This window comes from Cryptotermes secundus, unplaced genomic scaffold, assembly GCF_002891405.2.
Source record: "Cryptotermes secundus unplaced genomic scaffold, Csec_1.0 scaffold3101, whole genome shotgun sequence".
NCBI classification, from domain to species: domain Eukaryota; kingdom Metazoa; phylum Arthropoda; class Insecta; order Blattodea; family Kalotermitidae; genus Cryptotermes; species Cryptotermes secundus.
The window spans coordinates 160,517-182,914 of NW_019718662.1; the positions used below are offsets into that span (position 1 = coordinate 160,517).

At 41.9% G+C, this 22,398-nt stretch overlaps 1 protein-coding gene across 2 annotated transcripts in view; it reads left to right on the top strand.

Annotated features, from left to right (window-relative positions):
- The window catches only part of LOC111864046 (hydroxymethylglutaryl-CoA lyase, mitochondrial), an 86,820-nt gene that overhangs the window by 41,308 nt on the left and 23,114 nt on the right, over nucleotides 1-22,398 (top strand). Inside the window, exon 1 of one of the 2 annotated variants that reach the window (XM_033751358.1) lies at nucleotides 13,642-13,781. The exons of the other annotated variant lie outside the window; for it this stretch is intronic. The gene's annotated coding sequence lies outside the window, so the exon portion shown is untranslated. Of the gene's footprint in view, nucleotides 1-13,641; nucleotides 13,782-22,398 lie in introns of those variants that run through there. 2 annotated transcript variants of the gene reach the window in all.

The following is a 22,398-nucleotide window of genomic DNA, read 5'->3' on the forward strand; positions in this document are numbered from 1 at the left end:
TGATGGTACGCACCATTTATCGGTAGGGTAAAGAGACTGGTAGAATATCATAGAGGGAAGCACAATAGATCAAACTGGTCGCGGTGCATAGGGAAACCCACCCTCTCTAAATAACTAATAATTCGTTCAAGATAATTTATGAGTCAGCCGTAAGCTGGAGAGAGAGCCCAGAAGAATTTTTAGTTCCGAGCTTCCAGAATGATTGAAGAGGAAGTAGCAAGGAGACTTCATAGTGATTTGAAGTGATAGTTTCTGTATTCACATCCGTTACCAGGATACGACTAGTGAAGACGGACAATCCTAGTGCGTGTGCAACGATGAACTGGAAATTGTGCAAATCAAATATAGCGCTGTATTTATGTGTGATTAAGAGAACTTGTAACCAAGGTGCTACTAAATCCAATCATCCGAACTGGAACCCGTTATTTTCGTCACGCATACCTGCCTACACATGACATTATGTAATATGTGGACTGAATTGAAATGGTTCTGGAACAATCCGTTTACAAGGTCTGTAACATTAGGGTAACTTCACGTAGTTTCTTGGCCAACCGCTAAGAGGCCCATGTACAATTATTAATAATGAGATGATAGAACGGTTTGAAAAGGCAGTGATGAATCATTTAAGGCATCAAATCAGCATTTACATGAAACTGCTAGTGAAAACCGCTAGAAATGAGTCAGAATTACCGTTATTTAAGGAGAGATAAAAATTATCACTTTGAATAAATATTATTAGAATCTGTCCCATAAGATTTAAGGCTAGGATTCTTTTTATTCTAGCTTTATATAATTATAAAGGATGTGGAAATAAATGGCCGAGATCTATTTTAAAGCAACATAAGATAATCATACAGAGCTTCTTCGTCCAAAATCTTCCATGCCTGGTAACGAGTTCGGAACCTTTAGAATACAACAGAGAGTAGTAACCACTACACAGTGACATGGTTCAGTTATTTGAATAGTGAAAGACATATATTACAAGTCTGAAAGGTCCATAATGAAATATTAGATTTGAATATCTTTTATGAGGGAAGTATAATTTCACCGTTACTGATAGAAAGATATAATTTAATTTGATGTGAACAATACAGAACGACACATTAAAATGTCTCTCTTGTAACCTTGACGGAAGCTAAGAGTGAAAATAGAATAATGGTCTTACAAGTCATTATCCGAACCAATCCAACGCACGGAGACTATATATATGGACAAATTGGTGCTTTGAAGCAGGATCCTATATGAAATATTAACAGCTTCCCAGTTCCTTGTATTAATATGAAAGGGAGAAGGCTGTATTCTATCCACCCACTGAAGGCAACGCTAGGCGGCAAGGTCGTATACAGTATGTAGGTCATCCTCCCAGACGTCCCAGCGCTGACCGCCTGCTGTCCGTGTTCTTAGACATGGCCGTGCGCACCAGAATGCGCAGTGGCTTTGGTTGGGTCCACTGACGCGAATCATAGCTCGGACATCGACTAACCTGCCTGAAGTGTTTAATGGTTCTGTCTTCAGGTAAATGACAGCAACTACGTTTGAAACAGGCCACGACCTCTTCCTTTCAAATGATTACACACTAACCATGATCAAGTATCATCCAAATGCCTCATGAATTTCCTTCGAGATCAATGAAATTTCCGGTTTGGCAATTTTTGTTCCAATCAACTATACATTGAAATCATATTTAATAATATTCTAAAGCGGCCTCCGTAGTCTAGAAGTAACGTTCCCACCTCATGACTCGTAGTACGCGGGTTCAAATACCCGGCGGAGGTCGTCGAATTTTTAAGGGCGGAAAAATTCAGGGAACAAGTCCTCCGGGAGGGACTTTAAGCTGTGTGTCCCGTGTCGTAGCTTTACGGCACGTAAAAGAACCTCATATCTCCAAAGGAGGTCACTGAGCCAAATTACGGACGTTTCCCGCCCAACAGCAGTCTCTAATACCTCTGGTAGATGGGGGAAGCATTATAGATACCTCTCAGCTAGTAGAGCCGGTCTCGCTGGCTGGGCGGGACTGATGGTAAGCACCAGTACCGGTAGGATATAGAGACTGGTAGAAATCATAGAGGGAAGCACAATGGACCAATACAGGTCTAAGTGCATGGGGAAACCGACCCTCTCCAATAACTAACTAACTAATAATATTCTAATGATAACATAGATATCTATGTCATTATATAAACACACAAATATACTACATTCTGACTCGTCAATCATTACGGACACAGGTAAAAAGTAAATTTGTCTCTGCGCTTAATTAATTAAACAGCTTACCACGAAGACGTGTTGGGGGAGTGAAGGTGTAGCTCTACCATTCTTACCCTCGGCAATAGGTGGATGTGAGTGGTCGGCTTCACGTCACTGCCGCTTTACCCCCAGGGAAAGACAGATTCCCTGTACCCAATGAATAACAGGTTAGGTGGGTTACAGGAACAATATGGACGCTGTGGAAAATAAAAAATCTTGCTTCTATCTTGAATCGAACCCCAGCACATGTCCTAGTGACAATGAAATAAGAGTACTCATTGCTTTATAGCGTCTTTCTTTGCGGTAATCATACCAAGAAGCCCATAGTCATTGTACTGCCGAAGATACGACATCTTAAGATTGGCACTCTATTGTGTCAGTTGTATGACTCGTAGATTTACCAGGTGTCAGGACCTCCGAGCCATGAATTACTGTATTACTGTGTCGCGCTTGCGTGTTCTTACGTGCACCTTCGAAAATGACGCGGAAAACTGGACAATTGGTCATCCGGTCTTACTAAGAATGACATCATTATCAGGTTTAAGGTTGAGATAATGTGTTAGGAGAAACACTGCAATAAGCAAGGCTAAGTCTTCACATATTTTTGACCAATTTAATAGTAGCATGAAACATCTTCACATTCTGTGAGAAACATATACCGAGGACGATTTTCTTGAGGATATAACGCCGTGTAGTCCGTAGAAAGTCAATCGACGTTTCGGTATAACATGCCGCCTACATCTTCAGGGTCGAAGTATAAGCCAAATTTGCATCATGCATTCATCCTGGTTTCTTGCTTGACTTATTTTACGAAACTGAAATTTTGGGTGACTTGTTTCCCCGAAACTTAAATTTTGGGTGACTTGTTTGCCCGAAACTGAAATTTTGGGTGACTTGTTTCCCCGAAACTTAAATTGACTTTCAGCGCACTACTCGGCATTAAAACCCAAAGTTAGAGCTCTTAATAACCACCGCTGTGAGAGCCTCAAATCCTAGGATTTTCTTAAGATTCGTGATTATGATTGATCACTACACCACAGATGTTTAGGACGTACATATCTCGGGCATCTGGCACTTCTCCAAACTTCAGACAACTGCTTGTCACTACAGTGACATCTACATTAGAGAGTGTAAACTATTGTATGGAAATTTGGTGCATGAATGACCCTCTACAGCGAAGTGAGTGATTTTCTGTATTGTAGCCTACTTAACATCAAATAATTCAGCACTTTGCCTAAACAGTGTACTTAACGCTTTGTAAGAGGTAAAAAGGTGACGTTAACTTATTAAACACTACGTCGTGAAGGAGTATGGGAAGTGGATGTATAGCTCCACAATTTCTTGACCTCGGCAGTGATTTGAGGTGAATGGTTAGCTTCACGACCCTGCCGCTTTATCCTCGGGGAGGGTTTTTTTTGTCTTTTTTGTCGATATTAGCTTGAGATTTGGAGACTCAACCTGTAACATTTTTGGTTCTAAATTTGCATGTTAATCTTTACAAAAATGACAGGCCTTTTGGATAAGCATGAGAAATCTGAATACTATAAGAACTTAGGATACTGAAAACATACGAAATAAATAGGCCACGACAATTTTCTTCTAATTCTTCCAAATGTAGCCTACTTTCACACTAATTCTCCTCATGAAGACTATATAACCCAAGCAACCGAAAAAAGAAAAACTTTCGTTGACACACAAGTAGCGCCGCGTATAAATTATTTTTACATAAAAAGACGGTTATATGCCTTCTAAACACAATAACAAGTCATATGTGTAAATTGCCTATTATTATGCTTTAAACTTAGGTTTAAAAATAGGATTCTTATACCTAACACTATTAAGCAACCACGTAAGTCTGCCAGTCCATTCATCAATTGCTTTAGTTACTGATGCATAATGTTATATAAAGGTAAAGCTATCCCTGTAACAGGCCGTGGAGGCCCACAGGGTTGTGAGACGTCGAGGTTCCCACATTTTCTCTAGACAATCGGCTCACAGATGACGGTAGTTAAGTAAAGGTATCCCTGTAACAGGCCGTGGAGGCCAACAGGGTTGTGAGACATCGAGGCTCCCACATTTTCTGGACAATCGGCTCACAGATGGCAGTGAGGTCAGCCTTACGCGCCGGCCGCCCTTTATCCCCCAAGAAGATTCCTGCTACCCATTTCTGTTAGAGTCTGAATCGAACCCAGGGCCACAGTGCGGCTGGAATGATTAGTAAAAAATACAGCGACTTCATCGGAAAAAGAACCCGCGACCTTCCGGCTTGTGGCGCGTGCCTCAAGGAATAAAGACAGTGCATGAAATTAAATGTTTCATTTTCATGCAATGTCCGGGCTTTAGCTTCGAGACCATTGGAAAAAATCACGAAATCCTACATTCAGGACAGTCACTCTCAAAGTCGAAGTTTGAACCTGATGACAACTGTTGAAACAACGAAACCTAGCGTGTCAAAACTATGTGGGGAAATTCCTCAGATGCCTGTACAAGTGATGTTAGAGCATCCAGCTGACAATGCTTCACAGCTCTGGCGTAGGTAGCAGAGGCTTCGGGTTTACCAGAGCCGTAACTGCCAGGATATGCACGCTTCCGCAGGTTATTCAAAAAACGTGAAGTGTCGTAATAGATGAAAGTTAAACTTCTGGGTCTCTCTACGTGCATTCTGTGAAGGATGCGAACTGTGACGTCAGAGATACTTTCTGCAAAAGTGACACAGCTGCATTGCCTTAAGAAGAGACAAAGCTATCCCTGTAACAGGCCGTGGAGGCCCGTAGGGTGGTGAGACGTCGAGGCTCCCACATTCTCTAGACAGTAAGCTGACAGATGGCGGTAGTTAAGTAAATGTATCCCTGTAACAGGCCGTGGAGGCCCACAAGGTTGTGAGACGTCGAGGCTCCCACATTCTCTAGACAGTAAGCTGACAGATGGCGATAGTCAAGTAAAGGTATCCCTGTAACAGGCCGTGGACGCCCATAGGGTCGTGAGACGTCGAGGCTCCCACATTTTCTCTAGACAATCGGCTCACATATAGCGGTGAGGTTAAGTAAAGCTATCCCTGTAACAGGCCGTGGAGGCCCGTAAAGTTGTGAGACGTCGAGGCTCCCACATTTTCTAGACAATCTGCTCACAGATGGCGGTGAGATTAAGTAAAGCTGTCCTTGTAACAGGCCGTGGAGGCCCATAGGGCTGTGAGACGTCGAGACTCTAAAATTTTCTAGATGCTCGACTCAAAGAAGGCAGTGAGGTTGTCAGCCTTATGCGCCGGCCGCCCTTTACCCCCAGGAAGATTCCTGGTTCTCATTTCTGTTAGAGGCTGAGTCGACCCTAGGGCCATAGTGCGGCTGGAAGAATTGGATAAATTTAAAAATCCAATGACCTCATCACCTTAAGTATAATATAATAGACAATCAACTTTTCTGTTCTGTAGTCAATGAAGTTCTGGGTCACAGGCCAACCCCCAATATAAAGAATGATGTATCGTGAGGGATATCGTACATCTTAGAGGGTGGTTTGATCAGCATGGAGCAATTGTGAAATGGTGATCAACAGGGGAACCTCGGATATAAACCTGCCCCAGTGCCACTTCGTCCGCCAAAGATTTCACTTGAATTGACCCAGGATTGAACCTCATCCTGCACTCTTGAAAACCAGTGTCAGACCTATCAAGCACATTCAATCTTGGCTTGAAAGGATTCTGACGGTGTATGCTGTACAGAACTGCTAGGCTTATTTTCGACTCTATCCATCGTCTTGTATATATAAGACAAAAAACCACAACGTTTCGGAGACTGGATCTGTCTCCGTCCTCAGGTGGATGGGGCACGATAGACCTACTCAGTTGGGCCCGTTAGAAAGAGCTAGTCAGTGATTGAGACTAGCTTAGAATGAATGAATGTATGAGGGGTAGGCCTTCTCGGCCCTTGCACCGCGACCNTTCTGCACAGTCAAGATTATTTACATATAATAACACGGCGTTTATCATACATGGCCAGCATGGCTTGCTAAATAAAGTTAACTAAATCTATGGCAGAAGTTGTTTTTCGAAACGTCGATAGTTGCTCATCTTGTCAATAAATTTTCATTTCTATTCTCGATTCTTTCGATTCCAGTTCACAGCCCTACATCCTGTGTCTGTAATATCAATTTTAATATTACCTTCTCGTCTGCTCCTGAGTGGCCTCTTTCCTATGGATTGTCCAACTAAAATATATCAATTTCTCATAGCTTTATTGCGCGCTACATGTCCATACAATCACATCTTCCTTCATTCAGTTTCCTTGCCACAAATAATGAAGCTTTTCGATATGTAACTTCCACCATTCCTCAACTGTTTCCGTTTTCTTAAATATTTTTTTCAACCCCTTGTACTCAACACGTTTTCCCTTTATGGTGAGAGAAATAGGCCCATCCTCGTAGTTCTTCGCTTTAGCGACTGAGCTATCGTGGTTCCGAAACAAATAAAGTAGTAACAAACATATTTTCATAGTTTTGGATTTGTGCCCTTTTTGTACTAACCCCTTCATTTGTCGTGCACACTGGAAATACTTCGGATTGCTCGGAGTTAATCTCTACGATGAAAATGAGGGGAGAAGTAGGTCAGTCGGTCATCTTTGGCAAGAATTAGCATAATTCTGAAATCACCCCTCTCTCCAGTGAATCGGTAGGAAGGGCGCGTTCCAAACTTTCACTTTCGTCAGTCTGATCTTGTAACGCCGAAGAATTTGCGGCAGTTCGCAGGCACCAAGAATTCCCTTTATTCTGAATACCATGAGCTCGTAAGAGCTGAGGTTTTCACGGCGGTGACTATGAAGAATGTCGTCTTCTGGAATGTGACGCAGTGTAGATAGTGTTTACCGACGTTTCGGAGGAAATTATCGCCTCCATCTTCAGGGCATAAGAAATCCGCGAGCGATGAACCAGCGTGAGCAGGTGGCTGCTCACTTGTATGACATGTATGTCTTCATACAAAGTGTATGATCTTCTTTTTCATTTGGATCAAAATTCAGTGTGCATCAACAGATACAAGTAAAACTGTCCACAATCAAACTTATTGAAAATTATTTCGACCGGTCGGGAAAATTTCTGCTGGTACTCGCCAGCACAGTCATTCTTGGTTCCGCGCCCTCAAGACTCATTACCATATTTTACTCTCTCGCGTCTTTCCGGGTCTTGCAGCGGTGTATACCGAAAATTCTTTCGCCGGTTTAAGAGTTATTATATGCAAACATGTGGGCATACCGACAAACTATCATGGCGAAGCTAATAGACTCGTGAGAGAACTTTCTCTCATACCTGAAGGAACATTTTTCTTCGTGACGGTAGTAAAATTCTACCAGTGCATATGGCGTCACATCATATAACGTAATAATCTCTTTGTGCCTAGTAAACGAATTTTTTTATAATTTTCCTTATCAACTAGCGGAAAACAGATGACAGAGATAGGAGGTAATAAAATGAGAAGACAAAAGAAGGCAGGACGACCGAAAGAAAGGAGGAACTGATGAAGAAAGAAATTAAACAAGATGGCAAAGAAAACCTCCGTGGCTTTTAGTCCGCAAACGAACTATACCGACCGAGCGACCGCCCCTTGTCAACGAAGTTAGTGCCAACTTTAGCGGATAGAGGGTGTCGCGTGGTCAGCGCAACGGATCCCCACAGCCGTTAATTTCAGTTTCTAGACCGGAACCGCTACTTTCTTGAAATAGCTCCTCAGTTATCATCACGAGACTGAGTGGACCCCGTTCCAGACCTCAGAAAATGTGGTATCGCCGGGAATCGAACCCGGGACCTCTGGATCTGTAGCCAGGAACTCTGACCTTTAGACCACAGAGGCAGCCAGGTAGAAAGGAAAGAAAAATAAAAGATACAGAAAAACAGAAAGAGTGCAAGAATGAAGAAGGGAGAAGGAGACATGTAGACAATCTTCTGCTGTTGCGGGAAAGGCGCTAAGCCTGGCCGAGATTGGAAACTCAGAAGTCACATGATCTCGTTAATTGCAAACATATAATGTTAGAAAGGTATTACAGTTTTCACCGTACTTTTCCCTGCGATCAACTTCGTAATATTTTGTGCTCTGCTGACGCTTCTTCCTCCTAATTTCACGCTCAATTTTCAGCACCATTGCCTGTCCAATGACCGAGACATTTCCAAGAAAATATATACGTCACTTTCTTATACGCAATTACAAGAAAGCTCTTTTTGCTAATTCCACGGAACACGTATTAAGAAGACTACTCTTAGCGTTGCGCCTACCGTCTCTGTAATCTGAGGTTATCACAGCGGTGGTTATAAACAGTTCTGTATTCTGGGATATAACGCAGTAAAGTCCGTTGAAAGTTAAGCGACATTTCGGAGGAATATTTCATCTCTATCTTCAGAATGAAACAATAAACAAAGAAAAAAACAGGCTCTGTTTGCTAACTGCTTCCTTTCGCGTGTTTAAAAAAAATCTATAGTATGACTTGCGGCGCTTTTCGACTAGTCTGTATTTTTAGTATTAATTTTCGATGCAGTAAGTGGAATATGTAAAGGCCGTGGAGGCCCATAAGGTTGTGAGACGTCGAGGCTCTCATATTTTTCAGACAATCTGTTCACAGATGGCGGTGAGGTTGTCAGCCCTACGCGCCGTCAGCGCTTTACCCCTAGGAATATTTCTGGTACTCATATCTGTTAAAGGCTGAGTCGACCTCAAAGCCATAGTGCGGTTAGGAGGATTAGGTAAACTGAAAAAAAAATCCAATGACCTCATCAGGAAACGAAACCGAGACCTACTAGCTTATAGCATAGTGCTTCAACGAAGTACGCTACCTCGTGCCCGCAACCAGTCTGATGACCACCGTGTTATACGATATTTTCACGTTGGTTCTCTTGCAAAAGAATATAAGGTTGAATTCGTCATCAGGGTAAAGGTAAAGTGGTCAAGGTGTCTGAATATTCCTTCACATTCTGCACGTTTTGTAACTTCCGGCCGGCTGGGATCCGGGGCTCTGGGGCTCTCCTGCCGTGTGGTAAGTTCTGGAATGCGCGCAGTCACCGAGTTCAGCGTTAAGGCCAGTTTATAGGCTCCGTCCCTTGTCGCAACTCGTAGGACTTTCAAACCCACGGAATGAGCGCGTAAATAGAATCCGGCAGAGATTAAACCCACATTTTCACTTTCCCTTTTCGGCGACGGAATCTGCAAAACTGAGAATGGCACAAGAATTTTTCTGTGCAAACCCAATGTTTTTTCAGATCCCTAAGAGAAAACCTGTAAATTTGAGTTAAAGAACCGAGTATCAACTACTTTTTTCTATACACCTATGCCTATATGGAAGCCCGGATAGCTCAGTCGACCGAGGTTCGATTCCCGGCAGGAAAAATATTTCTCCATACTTCACAGCATCCATACTCTCTCCGGGGCTAACCCAGTCTCAAATACAATGGGTATTGGAGGCTCTTTCCTTGGGAACAAGGAGGCCGGGGCGTCAAGCTGACTACTCATCTCCATGCTGATGTCAAGAATAATGGAGGTACAACTCCACTTCCCGTTACGTCTTCATGGCACAGTGCTTAATGAATTAAGCACAGAGACTATTTTACCTTAGCTATGCCTACAGCTGCGCCTAGAACTACTGTACCTTGGCTTCACCTTTGTGGATTTATCACAAGTTCCATACATTGACTGTCATTCAGTCAGCCATGTCTCATTTCGAATGCAACATAAAACTCTTTCATGAAAACGAGGTAACTTTCTTTTGATCCACAGTGGTCAACTGTAGCACCTGCTTTACGTGAAAATGCGATGGGATTCTTTCGAATGTCTAGAAAGCAATAGCTAATCCCACAAACATGCACTTATTCAACGTATACAAAAAAAAATCCGTGGCTTTAGTCCGCAGGAGAACTATACCGACCGAGCCACCACCGCTTTTGAGCGAAGTTAGTGACAACTTTAGCGGATACAGTGTGTCACGTGGTCAGCACAAATCCCCACGGCCGTTAAACTCGGTTTTCTAGACCGGAACCGCTATTTCCTTGAAATAACTCCACAGTTATCCTCACGAGGCTGAGTGGATCCCGTTCCAGACCCACTACTTCTCAGGAAATCTGGTAGCCCCGGGAATCGAACCCGGGACCTCAGGATCTGAAGGCAGGAACTCTGACCACTAGACCACAGAGGCGGTCAGTATAAATATATAACATGTCATTAATCATTAGTGATGATCTGTAGATGAAATTAAGGGAGTTACAATAGCACGGGTGATTGAGTAGAAAAGCGAAGATACAGTATATCCATGATGACGTATCAACTTACGACTGTTGTACAGAGAATTATGGTCGCTATGACAACCTTTGTATAACCGTAGTTCTTCTCAAACAACAGCAAAGAAAGATGGCGTTCGAAATGATTTGGTCCTTAGACATAATTAATGTAGAATTCAGCAGCAGCTGAGCAACCAACAACGTGTCTCAGTCTTCTATTTGTCATGGCCAACTAGAAATTCTTGACACGCAGGCAGTATCACATGCAACAGTACTGGATATTGCTGGATATTGCAAGGCTATGTTCCTGATAAGAGTGCACGTAATGTTTACCGTCTTCTGGGACTTCACACCGTGCGGCATGTCAACAGTCTACCGACGTTTGGAAGCGATATACTGCCTCCATCTTCAAGGTCCTAAATTATGGTGTTTATGGTTCTCACGGCCGTATCAAGTTGACTGTCCTCTGGGATGTTACTGCCGTGTTACTATGTAGATAATTAGCAAAGTTTCGGTGAGATATACTAGCTTCATCTTCAGGGTACACTGCGCTGAAGATGGAGGTTACAGCTTCCTCCGAAAATTTGGTACATGATATAATACGCCAGAAGGTTGTAATCTTTATATTATGTGTACTGTTTAGTCCTGTCAGGAATAGATTTGTATGTGAATGAATGAAAATGAGCTGTGATGGCTCAGTCGGTATAGAGACAAAGGTCCGGGCTGGACAACCCAGGAGGGTCAGAGTCCCGAATGAAGTAAGAGATCCCCATAGACTGGGGTTGTTTGAGAACAGGGTGTTGAGAATATCTGGACCGAAGGGGGATGAAGTGACGGGAGGTTGGAGGAAACTGCACAATGAGGAGCTTCATAACTTGTACTCTTCTCCAAATATAATTAGTATGATCAATTCAAGGAGGATGAGGTGAGCATAGCATGTAGCACGAAAGGGGGAGAACAGGAATGAATATAGGATATTGGTGGGAGGACCAGAAGTGAAGAGACCACTGGGAAGACCAAGACGAAAGTCGGTTGACAATATTAAAATGTATCTTAGAGAAATAGGATGGGATGGTATGAATTGACTTGATCTGGCTCAGGATAGGGACCAGTGGAAGGCTGCTGTGAACACGGTAATGAACCTTCGGGTTCCATAAAATGCTGGGAAATTCTTGAGTGGCTGCAGAATTGGTGGTTCCTCAAGAAGGGCTCAGCTCCATGAGTGAGTGAGCAAGAGATCCTTCTTTCCTCTACACTCGTCCAGACTGGTCCTGGAGCCCACCCAGCGTCCTATCCAGTGAGTACCTGAAGCTATTTCCACGCAGAAATTCCTTCATCTAGTTCCAAGGTTAAGGACACATTGAATAATTCCTCTTTCTCCCCAGACAACTTCATGGCGCGGTGCTTAATTAACCACAGGAACAACTTCATTTTATATAAGTGAACTTGAGAGTCAATGAGATATTCAAAGACACAAGGATGTCTTTGGAAACGGAGTGTCATTGCCGTTTTGTTCATACTTACAAGCCTCGAATTATATTTACTCTGCCTCATTTTCTTATTAGGATTCGTGTATTGACTTCTGACGCTACCAGATGACAACGAAGTAACGAGGAGCGCGAGATACAAAGGGGATTACACGTATTATTCTTGCTCTTTGTGGACGAGTGAAAAGAACTTGCTTGTCATTGCAGAAGCCACAAGGAGAAGAATGAAGATTGCTTCAGCCTTTTGCTGCTTGTACTCCTGTCTTCCTTCACTCAAACTAGTCTATAATATCAGACGTGCAACAGATCCTTAACCTTACAAATGCCAAGTGTCTGAAATTTCGACTTTTATAAAAATCGTTATATCTGCAAGCATGTGACATCTGTTGGCATTTTATTCGAATTACATGGTCAGAAGGATATTTAGAAGGAATTCTCAACGTTTAATTTCAAGATTGTTGACGGATAGTCTATATGGCAAAGATGTCCCTGTAACAGGACGTGGGGGCCCATAAGGTTGTGAGACGTCGAGGCTCCCACATTTTCTACACAGTCGTCTCACAGGTGGAAGGAAAGTTGTCAGCCTTATGCGCCGACCACCCTTTACCCCCCAGGAAGATTCCTGATAATCATTTATGTTAGAGGCTGAGTCGACCCCAAGGCCACAGTGCGGCTGGAAGGTTTAGGTCAATTGAAAAAATCCACCTCATCGGGACTCCAACCCCCGACTTTCCGGCTTCTAGTAAAGTGCAACCGACTACGCTACCGCGTATTACTCGTAATACAAGAGTAACTCGGGCCGCCTAAAGTGCGGTTTTGAGCTCTAAATATTAAAACTGTAATTTCTGCGGTTACTAGAAGAATTTCAGCCATAAATAAGCTAAGTTTGGCTGTGCCACAGTTCAGATCGCTAGTAGCTGGCTTCCCACCGCGGCAGCCTGTGTTCGATACCACGTGAGATTTGTGGTGGACGAAGCAGTTCTGAGTAGAATTTCTCCTGCCACTTCTCATCAGCCGATCACGGTAGCCGAGCACTGTCTTCGCTTGCTCGGAAACCGGGATCGTGGGTTCGGATCTGTTTCCTGTGAGGTACGCACTGAATTCTTATATATTATTCTTATACACTGCCTGTCAGAGTAGCCGCGCGGTCTAAGGCATGCACTGCCTTCGCTCGCTTGGAAACCGGGATCGTGGGTTCGGATGTGTTTCCTGTGAGGTACGAACTGAATTCTTATATATTATTCTTATACACTGCCGGTCACGGTAGCCGCGCGGTCTAAGGCATGTACTGTCTTCGCTCGCTCGGAAGCCGGGATCGTGGGTTCGGATCTGTTTCCTGTGAGGTACGCACTGAATTCTTATATATTATTCTTATACATTGCCGGTCACAGTAGCCGCGCGGTCTAAGGCATGAACTGTCTTCGCTCGCTCGGAAGCCAGAATCGTGGGTTCGAATGCCATACAAGGCATGGATGTTTGGTGTGTATATGCGTTTATTCTATATTTGTGTTGTCCTGTGTTCAGGTAGAGGTCTTGCGACTAGCTGATCACCCGTCCACGAAGTCATGAAACTGAGAAATCATCCCTACGCCCCAAAGTGGGAGCGAGAGGAGAGAGATAAACTTCTCAACTACTCCACACTCATCTCTCATCACTATCATCAGCGGCTGGTACAATGGGCCCGATAGTGTTCGACGTACCAAGTGGATTTAGCCTCACTCTCCACCCTAGGAATAAGGGTTCTGGTTGGTGATGCACGGAAATTCAATCAGAAGGAAAGAGAGCAGCAGGAAGACCTAGACATAGGTAGGAGGATAATATTAAGATGGATCTTAGAGTGATAGGATTGGGTGGTATGGAGTGGATTCATCTGGCTCAAGATAGGGACCATTTTAGAGCTCTTGTGAACATGGTAATGAACCGTCGGGTTCCGTAAAAAGTTCAGAAATTCTTGAGTAGCCGAGAGAGCTGCTGCTTCTCAGGAGGGCTCAGCTTCGCGGAGTTCTGTGAGCTTCAAGCGTCGCAGTGTTGCCAAATCCTGCTTTTTCAATTTGGCTGCAACACAGGATTCCTGTCACCGGATGACTTTTATTTTTCTTCTTTCTACTCTTTTTTGATTCTTATTTCAAAAATTGCGACACCAGTGGTGGGTTTCGTCCCTTTGCCTGGGAATTTCATGTTTTTATGAACAAACTGTGAGAAAATTGAGTCGTTCGTAATTGAAAGGTGGGGTTAGAAGCAAAGTTTTCGCTTCTTTATTTGCCCTTGAGCCGTCCTTGACCCCAGTGTCCAGCAACCTCGCTAAATAGTGGACTATTGGCTGAAATTTACGGCATCTGTTCTGTGAGCAGTACTTCTGAAATACTGACAGAAGAGACCGGATCATAGCTTAATAGGACCCATATATAAGTCCCAACGCACTAGAGTTACGTTAAGAATGAACAAAAATTTTTCACCCTAAAATTTTAATTCGTTTCAACATTTTTCTTGCTGTCATGATGATGCGAATTTCCACGAGGAGGTCATCGCACCGCTGAGTTATTTTGCAGAGTATATTTATTCCAATATCAATATACGTTATAGCTGCAACCTTCCTTTTGTTTGAATGTAATAATTTAGATTTCACGAAACAAAACCAGAACTGACTTCTTCAGTCATAACAGAACTAAGTAGCACTCGCTCTGTCTCTCTCACACATAGCTGCTTTCAATCTCCGTCAATCCGCGTGCTATTTTGACCACAAAATGTTGATGAAACAAAAGGCTAAATATAGTAGCAATACTAATAATTCATTTCAGTCCTTTATTATTTATGTGCCGAGTCAACAGCCACAAGGCCAATTCCAGACACAGAACAGTGTAGACACAAGATGAACAAACACAACATAAAGCCAAAGATTAATTAAAGGTAAGCACTGGAGGAAAACACATTAATGCGGAGAAGTAAACAAACAAAGTAATAATAACAATAATAATTTCATTAACACAAATCTAAATTGCTATTGAGAATTGAGAAGTATAACGTATAAATAATTAGAAAGAATAATAATACGTAATAATAATTTAATATGATTATTTTTTATTCGCATGCTAACTCAAGAGCCCAAAGGCCGATTACAAAGCGAGCAAGAGTGAAAAAAGGAATAATAATAATAATAAACTATCAAATTTGCTCAAGTGGTAACGTTTTTTACTTGTATTTTGGAGGCATCCGATTCGAAACTGGGGCGGTATTCCAGATATCCTGACTAAGACCTTTCTTGTTTTTCCTTAGCTCTTCCACGATGTTGCTGGGATAGTATTCCAAAGAAGATCATTAGCGCTTCCTCTAATATCCTCTTCAGTTGATTGGTCACTGTAATTCAGTAATTCTCACGATATAGTCTGAGCAGATGGGGGCGTTATTAAGTATATTACTATTATAATGATAATTATTGTAATAATAATAAATATATTTACAATTTGCGAGCAATAAAATATCTGATTAGTCTGTAATTCTAAGTTATGATTTCTACCTACAATAGAGGAGGCTTGTCGATGAGCTAAATTGAATGAAATGTTAGATTGTAAATTTATATTATCTAATGAAGATGATGACCCTTTAATGCTCAGTGGTTACAATATGTACCACCTATATTAACACACTAAAACCCTGCATTCTGCCCATACAGTTTGTGTGTTCCATATGGTTCTCACAATAAAAAGCGACTGTTTCCTTCGGTTGAGCTTTGTAGCGGAGACGCATTTCCTGTGAGGTACGAACTGAATTTATATATACAAGAAATTCAGTGTTTCTAGGCATAACAACATGAGACTTGTAGGACTGGAAGTCCATGCAGTAGGTACGTAGCCTTCATATGTTCTGCCTGCAAATCCTAATAGTGTATCATATATCACTCTTGCATTGATGTTTCTGGCGATGTGATACAATAAGCTAGCCCCTGCTTGCCAGTCATCGTCATGAATGTTGTGCCCTTTGATCGCTGGCACTGCCGCCCAGTTTATGAAATCAATTCACTGGCTGTAAAGATTTAGACTCTCTGTGAGAACTAGAGGCTACAAATTCAGTATTGTTACTTAAATAGAAAGGAATGTACCATTGCCCGTCCTTGGCATGTGTCTTTTGTTTTGCGGATCATAAACGTCCATCACCGTACCCTAAACACAGGTTTAAATGGCTATTCGTAAGGTTTAATTAAAATTACTTCATACAGAAAGAATGCTGCAGTTCTAAAATGTAAAGCTGTCCCGTGTTCATAATTAATTAAATAACATGACATGAAGACTAATAAGGGAGTATAGGTATAGCTTCCGGTCTAGAAAACTGAGATTAACGGCCATGGGGATTCGTTGCGCTGACCACGCGACACCCTCTATCCGCAAAAGTTGGCACTCACTTCGCATATCCTCATCACAATATTATCAGCGATCTCAAAATAGACACGATATACCGAAAAAAGGAGACTTATGGCTCGCTCATAACCTACTACATAACTTATGTTCATGCAATCCATTAATCGACACAATTCCTTTTTATCATACCCAGATGTCGCGTAAAAACAACAAATCTCACATATAGGAATATTTTGCTGTAAAAAAGGGGGCACGCGGAAGCGCAGTTGGTTGAGGCACTATGCTACAAGCCGGAAGTTTAGTTACTGCAAAACAGGTCTAATGCTTCTGTGCGCCTTGATGTGACGAGAAATTAATACGTACCTTGCCCTTGACGTGCGTTCAGAAACCAAAAGGCGATCTCCAAGCCCGTGGCTTCTGGGATTGGCTCATTGTGACGTGAACGCATCGGAATGGCTGAGTTTCTCTCTTATTACATCCAACTATTCACGAGATATATCGCTTAAAAGCAATATTCTCGATATTTTGTGTTGAAATTAGATGAGGAAGGTAGATTCTAAAGGATTCTGACAATGTCCTACAACATTCAGGATTATTCACAGAGAAGATCATTATGATCTGACAGATTCTTCACGAGTTTCTATAAGATTTTAGCCCTGGGGTTCAGTTTTTATTCCACAGATGGCACTAGCCGTAGGCAGAAAAAACAAGTTTCACAAACTAGAAATTTTCCAGTTAATCCTATTAATTGGTTTTCATGGACTTGGTTTGTTGGCTAAATTTGTTGCATAAAATTTTAACCTCCTTTTCTATCTTAGTTTCAGGTCTGTGCATGCTTTATCACAATTTTTATTGTATATTTTTCATCCTACATCTCACTGACAAAACCCAATCATAGGTATATATAGCTGTAGTTATATTGATGTAGATTGAGGTTAGTTCTTTCTGACGGAGTAAACTGATTTATGTGTCTTCAACCGCACATATGAGGGCAGAAATAGATCCAGTTTCCGAAACGTTGTGTTCTATTATGTCTTTTGGAATACCAGGCAACAGACAAGGGCCAAATTCCCAGTACTCCTGAAGATCAAGAAGGTGAACAATTTTCTTCGTTTCTCATCAGTTACAGTTCGCGGTTTTTCATCTACATAAATCAAACAGACCTATTATCACAGGAATTCAATAACAGGAGATAGTTTCTTTAGAGAAAAACCAGCATGGAAATGGTTAATGACGCTGTCACACACGAAAGCCAGCAGCATCGAATTGTATAGGATTCGTAAACTGTGAATTTTGAAAAGAAAGATGGTAACTGCCTCTCTCTGTTTTAAGTTACGGCCTCAGAATTTATTTGGAGGCATCATAAATAACAAGATAGCTGGACTCAGGTCCGGGAACCAACCCAGGACTCCCCATTTGTGGAGCAGGCTTACTAACCGCGACATTTTGATTTTCGTTCTGTTGGGATCTATTCACTCTGACGTAAATAGATCGAAAACTTTTACGGCAGTACTTCATTTAACGACTGTTTCTCAACTGTGTAAGTTATATAGGATCTACTCTGTGGTCTATTGGTCAGAGTTCTTGCCTACAGAACCGGAGGTCCTGGGTTCGATTGCCGGCGCTACCAGATTTTCTTAGAAGTAGTAGGTCTGAAACGGGGTCCACTCAACCTCGTGAGGATAATTGAGGAGATAGTTCAAGGAAATAGCGGCTGCGGTCTAGAAAACCGAGATTAACGGCCGTGGGGATTCATTGCGCTGAACACGCGACACCCTCTATCCGCCAAATTTGGCACTAACTTCGCCGACAAGCGGCGGTCGCTCGGAAGGTATAGTTCGCTTGCGGACTACAGGTCACTGAGTTTGTTTTGTAGGTTATATAGAACCGAACTGGTACAAAACTGTGTGTGGTGGGAGCGGGATGTTAGGGAAGGAAGCGGTCGTGACCGATTTTTAAATATCCTATTATTTGTACAAAGGGAATTGGGAAAACTACGAGAAACCTCAAGTTATGTGACCTTCGAATTGAGAATCTAAGACAATAACTCCATAAAGTAAAACCTTAGTGCTAACCAGTGTCTTGTGAGGTTAGGTTGAATGTTTACAACGCGTGCGCTTTGGGTACGGTGTTTGCTAATGCATATTTAAGAACCCTCAACGCAGGCGCTAATACTCAGACTGTTATGCGATATCCTCACATAAACCCGTTCCTTGTCTTTGTCTTAAATAAACAGGTGAGCCATTTAACTCTCATCTTCAGGCGCCCAGTGCCACTTACGTAGAATTCTGCTGCCGACTCCTAACGTTTCTGCAATCTGAATAACATATCCGTCAGAAGTGTTTCAAACATCAAGGCGTAATTGCATTTTCACTTTAACATTTTACATTATGTTCATATTTAACTTCCTTTCCTTATTTTGAAAAAAGTAGACGAATGTGATTTCCGGGCTGTGTACCCCTTATTATTAACTTTTGAATGCCTGAACCGATCTTTATGAAACGTGTTATATATATATATCATGTCACCTAAGTCCATCTCAACGGCATACTTCTCAAATCCCTCCCATCAATCTGTGTCTGTATGTGTGTCCTATCGTTGCTAGGTAACGGCTCGGTAAAAACTTTACAGCTGCAACGAATATAAATACAAGAATAGAAGAATTGTTTGACACGTCATTTCTATACGATCCGTGTTTTATCAAAGGAAAGTAGGCTATTGGTTCTTCACAGAACTTCTTGTATTTTATGTCTCCCTCAGTATTATGCATTATATAGAGTCGAATGATAGGATGATTGATGAATTATGAAGAAGACAGGCGATCACGTGTTATTTCAAAATACTATCCCAGCATTCAGCAAGACGAGCTTAAGGGAACCAAGAAAACACTTGAGTCAGGACAGTGTTTCCGCCTAGAGCCCCCAATGATTCAGGAACGCTACTGCGCGTGCGCCAACTTACTCAGGTCTAGATTTTGGTGCTCTGGATTGTGACACCGTGTGAACACCTACGTTCCCGCGTAGACGTATGAATGTTTGTGGTTAGGTTAAGTGGACACTGGTGACTCATGCCGAAGAGAGAGCGGAGGGGAGGAGTCCTGGCGTACAGGAAGTGACGCAATGTTTCCTCCATATTTAAATTTCGAGGTTTTCAGGGTGATGGTACAGCTACAAGAATATACGGTATCACAATACAGTATACTATAATATAAACTATCTTCAATCCAGTCTGAAGTTCTTAATATTTTCCTCATGCCTAATTAAACACCGAAATAATTCCTGCAATAGGCCACGGCCGCTTCCTTCCTAGTACATGCCATTCAGTCATCATAGCATTCGAGCCAATGGAGTCTCAGATATTGTCAGACCCGTAAAATAAATCACAGAAATTTGAATAAGCATCGCTGTGAGGTTCCCAGTTCTGATCTTACTGTGACAGTGTAACAAAGCGGACTCAGGGTAGTTCAGTCCGTATAGCGACGGGGTGCAGGCTTGATGGCCGGGGTTCGGTTACCGGCAGTGGCATGTCTTCTCTATAGCGTCCAGGCAGATCTGGAGACCACCCTGCCTCTTATCCAATGGACACACAGGGGGTTCTTTCCTCGAGGGTAAAACGGATGGGGTGTGAAGCTCACCACTCATCTCTATCTAGTGCCGAGGTAAAGAATGACGGAGCTATACTTTCACTCACCTATACGTCTATATGTTACAGTGCTTAATTTATTAATCACAAGGATAAATATATATTTATTTTTTGTGTAATGATGCAGTGAAGAGAAACCAGAGTTGAATTGTGTTAAGGTTTGTTGTCTGGCGTAAGGCACACACGGTCTTCAACAGCTAAAACATTTGGGTCGAAGGTTGGATTTCAACGAAAAATATAAACGTTCTTTCTACTTTCATGCGAAGGGAAAAAATGCTTTGTCCATGGTATGTCCTTCTAGGAGGTCTGCAGTTTGTCTTAACGAGTATTTCGGAACCTTTACAGTGGATGAAGCCAAGACCCGAATGACATTCCAGCTTTTGCCGAAGAAACACCACACCCTCTAACTAATTAACTCCATGGAGCTGAGCCCTTCTTGAGAAACCGCCAGTCCTTCAACTACTCAAGAATTACCCCCAACATTTTATGAAACTCGAAAGTTCATTACCGTGTTCACAAGAGCCCGCCGCTAGTCCCTATCCCGAGCCAGTTTAATCCAGTCCATACCACTTCATTCTATCTCTCTAAGATCCATCTTAATATTATCCACCCACCTACATCTTTTTCTTTTAAGTAGTAGCTTCCTTTCTGGCTTACCCCCCACAATCGTATATGCATTCATCTTTTCTCCCATGCGTTCTGCATGGCATTCCCATCGCAATCTCCTTGACTTGATCATTGTAATTATACTTGGTGAAGAGTACAAGTTATGCTCAGTATGCGTGACACTGGAAAATGCTATACGTAGGTGGGCGGATGATATTAAAATTGATCTTAGAGAGATAGGATTGGCTGGTATGGCCTGGATTGAACTGGCTCGTGATAGGGATTAATGAAAGGCTCTTGTTAAGGAAGTTAAAGCCTTCGGGTTCGTGAAATATTGGGAAAATCACGAGTAGCTGAACAATTAGTGGCTTCTTAAGACGGAGTCAGCTCCATGAAATTTAGTTTTAACTTAAATTGAAATGTCTCGACAAATTTTTGTAAAATTTTTCAATGCCAAACTTGATAGAAGTCAGTTCAGTGGTTCTGGTGTTGTTAGCTGCCGACAGACGAGAAATAGACGGGCGTGCTGGAGCCAATAGGCGATTCTTTTTTTGCGAACGCGACAAGACATCAAGTACAAGCCATTTACAGATGCGTATGAATGTTGGGCGTGGTTGCATACATCTGCGTGTTTGCCAAGTTTGTGTGTACTAATTGGGTGGTACGCCTGTTTTCTACTTCAGAGAGTATATTCGCCCAAGATTATGAATTCTAAGTTAACATTTAGATGAGTCACTGATAATTGCAGACGACCAATTAATATGCAAGTCACGAAACAAAATTTGTTGCCAATTACCTCAACGGCGCTAGGGTTTCTTTCGAAAGTTTGTAACTATTCAACAAGTTTAAATTTTACTTGCTTTTTATAAAGCATTGAAGGTCATCAACTAACATCCTAATCATCCTCATCGTTGGGTAAAAAACCCTTTTTGGGTCATAGCCTTCCTTAGAATTTTCTGCCAATTTTGTCTATTCCTTTCTAGAGTTTTTCCACTCGTTCCCTTATTTTCGTCTGTAATGCAACATTAAATCTTCACATTCTCTCCTTTATTTTAAAATGTCATTAAAAAACTCCGTGGCCTGTTGTCCGCAAGCGAACTATACCAACCGAGAGACCGCCTCTTGTCGGCGAAGTTAGTGCCAACTTTTGCGGATAGAGGGTGGCGCATGGTCAGAGCAACGTATCCCCACGGCTGTTAATCTCGGTTTTCTAGACCGGAGCCGCGATTTCCTTGAAATAGCTCTTCGATTATCCTCACGAGGCTGAGTGGACTCCGTTCCAGACCCACTACTTCTCAGAAAACCTTGTAATGATGGAAATCGAACCCGGGACCATATTAATGATTTAAAATGATGCAAGGACCATTTTATTAAAACATTGATTGCATGCAACCTACATGTAGGTATATATGTTTTTTCTCGCCGCATATTTTTATAGCCATTGTAAATATATATGTATATATATACTGGCATGTTATTATTAATATATATATACTGGCATGTTATTAATAATAACATACCAGTAGTACAAATTATATTTATCACTGATAAGTGGGAAAAATAAAATATATACATTTGAAATACACTTAATAATTCAATTGTTTATTATTTATGTGCTGACCCAACAGCCACAAGGCCAATTACAAACAGAGCACAGTGTAGATAAAAGTAATTATATTATGGACAAACACTACATAAAGTCAAAGACAAATTTCAGGCAAGTACTGGAGGGAAACACAATAATGCAGACAAGTAAATAAACAGTAATAATAATAATAATTTCATTAACATAAATCTAAGTTGTTATTGAAAACTCATAAATG